The following is a 6638-nucleotide window of genomic DNA, read 5'->3' as shown; positions in this document are numbered from 1 at the left end:
AAATGCCTTAAACATGTGCTATCATATTACATGTGTATGTGTGCATGTGCTACTGAATGAACTGTACTGTATTAAAAAGAAGAAAGAAAAGCTCTTGGTATCTAATTAACTGTGCTTAGCTGTGTAAAAAATGTTAGAGCCCTTTAGAGTCGTATTGCCATGGCTAAACTTGCTCCCTGGCCCGCATCCTGCCTGGTGCTCAGAGCTTATTAAATATGCATCAGCTCTTTTAAACACATGGCACAAATAATGTGAGAGTTCTATTAGAAAAGGAGATTTCAAGGTGATAAATATTATTTCGAAGCGGCCATGATATGACTCGTATTGTGCAGTGATTGGCGACAATATTAAAACCCACAAAAGGCCATTATACCTACATTCTTGTTACAATTCATGCAATATCGCTACTGCTTAATATGATTTCTATTTATTTTTTCTCTATTGTTGGAGTTTTATTGAGGTTGTGCCTATTTTATCAAACTGATCTACACTGGAAATGGAGGTCACGAAAGCCAGCGCATTCACTCCAAACCTCCTTTTATTGTGCTTCACTTGCTATGAGCTCATTTAAGAAGCAGACTGCAATATACAGCCTTTTATTCTGATTTCAGATTCCTGCCAATACTCTGTCATTATTTAAACATATTCCATGACAACGGCAGGCTTTATTTAACTTGCTTTATTATTGTACTAATAATGCCGTTCCTTTGTCTGCAAGAGGAAGACAGCAAAGAGGGGGTAATATACTGGGTTACATTTTCATCCAAATGGTGCTTTGGTGGTTCTCTCATAAAAAGCAATAACCCCTGACGGCACATTGGAGGTTCACAGGAGAAAGCTGAATAGATAAGATCTTGGATCTATACGTTTCATATTCTTTTTTTTCTTTTTCAAGACGCCGTGGCAATGAATGATAAGTGTTTGACTTTATGATCCGTGCCAAACTTCATCATCAATACAAACATCCCGGGCCTGGCAGCTATTCAGATTTTAACCGTATCAGAAGGGCGTCCTTCAAACACCTGCTTGTGAGCGATAAAAATTTTATATGTTTTTTATAGACTTTAAGTAAAACCACCCGAAACAGGTATACAAGCCTTTATCTATATAGTACATATTTAATATATATATATATATATATATATATATATATATATATATAGTTCTATATATTGTACCTCCACATGCTTTACCAGAGGCGCAATATCACATATGGCAAAATGTATGGTGTAGTAGTATATTCATTGTATACAAGTTTTGTAAATGGTGAGGCAAACCAGCCCATATGTAGGGTAGTATTGCTAATATCTGCCAAATAAGCTACAGAATTGACTGTTCATTTGATTGATCAACTGTTATAACAAATGGTCCAAAACATAATTCTAGTTCTTTAAAGAAGATCTTATTACCTTGTATGCACACATACTGTTGTCAAAGATTATTAATTGCTTTTTGATGGGTATCATATTTGGACAATACACTTCAAGTAGACCTCTTTCAGTAGGAACCGGGGGCGGGGGGGGGGGGGGGGGGGGGGGGGGGGGAGGTAAGCAGGACCTGGTCGAGAAGGCCCTACCACCATTAGTCAAACCAAAATCGCTTGCCGGGTCTGGGAAGCTTGTTTTTCAAAGTGATGCAACTGTTCTGCATTAAGACGAAGTTTTATTATTTCACTACTTGGGGCAAGGGCTAAGAGGTTTCAATTCAGCCTACGGGCCATAGTGCGACCATGCTGGCCTTAATCACATTGTGATCACACTGCCTGGGCTCCTGGACTTCTCTTTAGTTTATCACTGGGGCTGTCAACAAGGAAAACATTGAGACAAAACAACAATACTAATCAGATTTTGATGTATCATATTGCTACAATAAACACAGATTAACAGTAACTGCAATGAAGTATTACTGTGAAATCTCACTTGAGCATATCTACTGCAGGTACTATTGCATTATAGTCACTGGGACGGATCTTTATAGTAATTTTAAAAATGTATCAAAAAGCAAAAGAAGAAAGATGATGGGACTTTTAAAGATACAGAAATACATCTTTTTAAATCCACTGCTGGATGAAGACCTCCCCAAGATTCTTCCACAAAAGCCTGTCTGCTGCATCCCTCATCCACATTGTATCTCCTTGTATCTCCTTGGTCCAACGATGGTCTGTTCTTCTTGCTACATGTTCCACCCACTGCCATTTCAGTTTTTTCACTCTTATAATAACATCGCATACTTTGTTATTCCCAGCATGCATCTTTCCATACTCCGTTGAGTCGCTTGTAATATTTGAGTCATTTTTGCATTGAGGGTCCAGGTTTCGCATCCGTAAGTTAGCACTGGCAGCACATATTGGCTTGAGGCATAAGGGTAGCTTCCCTTTCAGAACCATGCTTAATCTTCCAAAGGCACTCCAGCCCGTTTTTGCTCTTCTGTTGATTTCGCACTTCTGTTGATTTCGAAATTGTATCTCCTTGACAAACTCCTTTTTTTAATCGAGTCTTACTGTGGATGTTGCATTCTTGTATATTGTGCTGATCAGGTCTCTATACATTTTCTGAACTCCTTGTTTTTTCAGAGAGCTTAATACAGAGTCAAAGGCTTTTTCATAGTCAATGAATCCCAAGCTTGGCCTATTGTGCGCCGCCCCCTGGGAGCTCCTGTCCTCGGTCGGCAAAGGAATAGCCTGGACTCGAACCAACGACGTCCAGACTATAGGGCGCATCCTGCGCTCTACGTGAGTGCTTTTACTGGTTCCGCCACTTGGGAGCCCCTTCTTTTTGCAGATCTTGAAGAGCGCTGAATTTATTCTTTAGTTCCAGTTGAAACACCAGGCTTTGCTTCTGGAGCATTTCTACATTGATCCAGTGCTGTGTTTAGGTGTATTTTGCATCTTACAAGTCTGTGGTCACTTCCTGTGTTAAAATTGTTTAGTACTGAGACATCTTGTACGGTGTGCTTCCTGTTGGTGAGTATGTAGTCAATTTCATTCTTCACTTTGTTGGGTCCTCTCCATGTCCGTTTCCTGATGGGTTTCTTTTAGAAGAAGGTGTTCATGATGAATAAGTTCTTGTTCTCTGCATATTCGACTAGTCTGTCGCCCCTCTCTTTCCTGTCACCATGTCCAAATTTGCTGACGAAATTCTCATCTGGGCTCCTATTTTGGCATTGAAGTCACCGATGATGAACTTATAGTGCTCTTCCCATTGAATATAGTTCTTCACCTAAAAGAGATCTGTAGTTGTACGTGGCCAGGGTCAGTGTGTTCTGTGACAGCCTAAAATCGTAACCCAGTGATTCTTAGCACCCTCTGCCTTCATGCCTAACTGGCTGCTGCCTTGGTCAGTGGCAATCCAGCCTCTGGGGAATGAGGGCCATGTTTCTGTCTGTGCTTTCATCATGCTGCGGTTGGCCATAACTCACCACGCTGGCCAGGTGGGTTGGTCAGTGCCCCTTCCACTAAGGCCGAGTATGTTACTCAAGCTTTCACAGCATGGTTGAACCTGCCAGAGTCAGGGGACCCCGCTGTACTTTGTCTTGAGAACCTGTTGTCACCCTCCTGCATACTTGGAGGCAGTGGAAGTTGGACTTTAGGAGGGATATATATATATATATACTGTATATATATATATATATATATATATATATATATATATATATATATATATATATATATATATATATACAGTATATATATATATATATATACAGCGGTACTATGATTAAAAATGCAATCCCAGTCTGCTTCCTGAATATTGCAGTACAATACTATAGTATATATTTTTGTAAGAGCTTATTGTGTGTTTGTGTCTGCAAGCCTGGCCTTTCTTCTTTCTTCAAGTCTATCTGTTTTATTGAATAAAATTAGGCAGTGGACCCCTGTGGTTACTTTCATGAAGGCACTTGACACTCAAGTTCGCTAAACAAAAGGTATCTCAATGCTTCTTATTACTTGGAGAGATTATTCCCTGACTCCTGAATGGAAACCTCAAATGTGTAAGGCCTTCGTTTCTGAAATGACAGTGAAGACGCAGGAGAGATAATAAAAGCATTGCTCTTCACCGAAATTACTCTGCCAAAACCCTGCTGTTAAAAAGATTGAACCCTTAAAGAAGAAAAGTTAATATATAGTTGTTAAAGTTAAACCTTGAGACTAAAGAAATAGAACGCCTCTCTGCAGGCAGCAGGAAAATAACCCATCAGTCATTACAGATGTGTGCAGCGTGTATGTTTTATAACAAATTGTTTGAAACGTGATTGAAATCTGACAAAATAACACCATGTTTTATAATAATGTCCCGAAGCAAAAATATGGTCTCTATAACTAAATAGTACTTTATCACCTTTGCCATTCTCAACAGCTCCCATTAATAGCAAGATCACAGTGTTATGCCTCTTATTCCCCAGCTGACCATGTAAGTGACAGCACAGGCTTCGGCAATGACATTGAAAAATATTTGCACTGACATGGCCACAAATCACCATAAGACAAGTTTAAAACTCAATATTCACTGAATGTGCATCTAGTATGTTCTTGTTAAAAGTGTAATTCAGTACTTTCTCCACTCCGCATTCTTTTATTATTATGGTATTGACTGAAACTGTAATAAAGTTGTGTTGCTTGACAGCAAAAAAAAAAAAAAGAGAAAGAAATGCTTGAGTACGTTTACTGTAAAAAAAGCTTGAATACAAAACACACCCTTGATTGGGAAACATGTAAGCGTGGTCTGAGATTGTAGCAGAGGAGCTGCACTGCTTCAAGGTTTCCAAATAGAAATTTAAATTGAATATAGAATATAGTACAGTGGTAGACAAAGACAATCTGGGTTATTCAAGTCACATTCATTAGTAACACTAAAAACTATAAAGACTCACATTTGCTGTAACCATCCTCCTTGTAACCAGGGGCTCTAGTTGACAACTCTACTCAAAACAGCAGCCTAGTATACTATCAATATTAAAATTCAGTAGACTTGGCCCTTGCTAATCCAAATCCTGATCACCCAAACTGACCTATAGTCCAAAACACGCCCTCTTAATGAAATGCTTACTGATCGCAGCTGTTGAAACCAAACCAATATCATAAATGTATGATAATAAAACAAAGACACTAGACAAAACATTTGAGTGTGGTATAAATTAGGGTCAGTGCAGTACTCCAAATGCTAATATGTAGATGTTGGGAAGTCAGCTTCCATAAGCAAACCTTTTCAATGTGCAGAAACAGTATCTCCACAACTTCATGGTCTTAAAAATAATCAACAATCTCTCTGCAATCTACACAGGTGGTGATGACCAGATTTCTTACTGCAGATCTATAAAATAGCTGCTGTCAAGGTAAGTTACAGCACAGTTACAGACAAATTGCAGTGATTGCAGTGATTATTAACACCTTGTGAAGCATAATACCACTGTATCTAAATACTCTTAAGTCCCTTGAAGAAGGTGTAACCAAGGTTTTAAAAACCTGTTCTTTTCACTAGTATCCTTATCAAAGCCCTCGCACCCTTTTCTTTTGCTGATATCTCTCTTTTTTTAATACCACACAATAAATCCACAATAGAGTTACTGTTGCATCACGTCCTGTGTTGACCTACAGCATTGGAAGTGGTTAGCTACTAGAGTGCTGTATTTGAAAAATATACATATCTTTAAAAACATAATGCAAGGAACAAAAAGATCCTCAGCGCACAGTGATAATGTTGCAAATTACTTTAAATCTGTTTTTATCACCCCTTTAAAATGTACAGATACATACTGTATATTAATTTACAGTTGTTTCATTTTGTATACTTCCTGGTCATTAAGTACTGTAGAAACTGTCTTTCTTGTTCAGAAGAAATATTCAATTTCCCCTGTTTTCCCCTTGTAGCACATCTTGGAACAACAAAACTGATGTGCAAAATAAAATAAACAGTTTTAACAAGAAGAAAGAAAAGGACCTTAAAATAGTTACCAGCTTTACCTGATTTCCTTATAAAATAAAGCACTGGCCCAACACTTTCTCTAGCTTAAAAGCTTGCATCCATTGTATCTGAATCAGTAATCCAGCAAAATCTGTTATGTGTTTATTCTTGTGCTAAAACTAGTCAGAGCATTTGTTTCACTGTGGCAAAAACTGGTCAATATTAAATATAATTTCATGGTGCTTCACCACATTTTATGGTTCTGCCTTGTAATTCCAATTGTAAGGCATATTGTCCAGGCTTCTCTAATAGTATTATCCCTCTATTTCACCTAGCGGTTTAGGCCTTATCATCTGCGTTTAGTTTAATATGTGCATGATATGCTCCAGTAAGTGTGCTTAAGGCTCATTGTTAACATAAGGCCAAATCTGTAATATAGCATGGACAATTAAGTGCACAATTTTTGTATAAATGCAAAATCCCTCACTGTGAATTATTTAATTCAACCTCTACAGTTCATTTAATAGTGCTCTTTCAGCGGTGGTTTCAGTCACAGAAAACTAATTTCATTCTGCGCTTTGATTTAATTAGATTGTATGATATATGGTATTGCTAATTCGGTGGCTCTGTACGCAGTGTCTAGGCCTGTCCCCTTCATTGTCGGCAATCTGTCAGCCCCCATTTTTAACAGTATTGAAAAATTCAAGCTTTATTATTGTCCATTCACTCATTTTCTCC

Source organism: Acipenser ruthenus, chromosome 13 (assembly GCF_902713425.1).
Source record: "Acipenser ruthenus chromosome 13, fAciRut3.2 maternal haplotype, whole genome shotgun sequence".
In the NCBI taxonomy this organism is placed as follows: Eukaryota; Metazoa; Chordata; class Actinopteri; order Acipenseriformes; family Acipenseridae; genus Acipenser; species Acipenser ruthenus.
The sequence above is the reverse complement of the archived record's forward strand: the minus strand, read 5'-3'. Positions refer to the sequence as shown.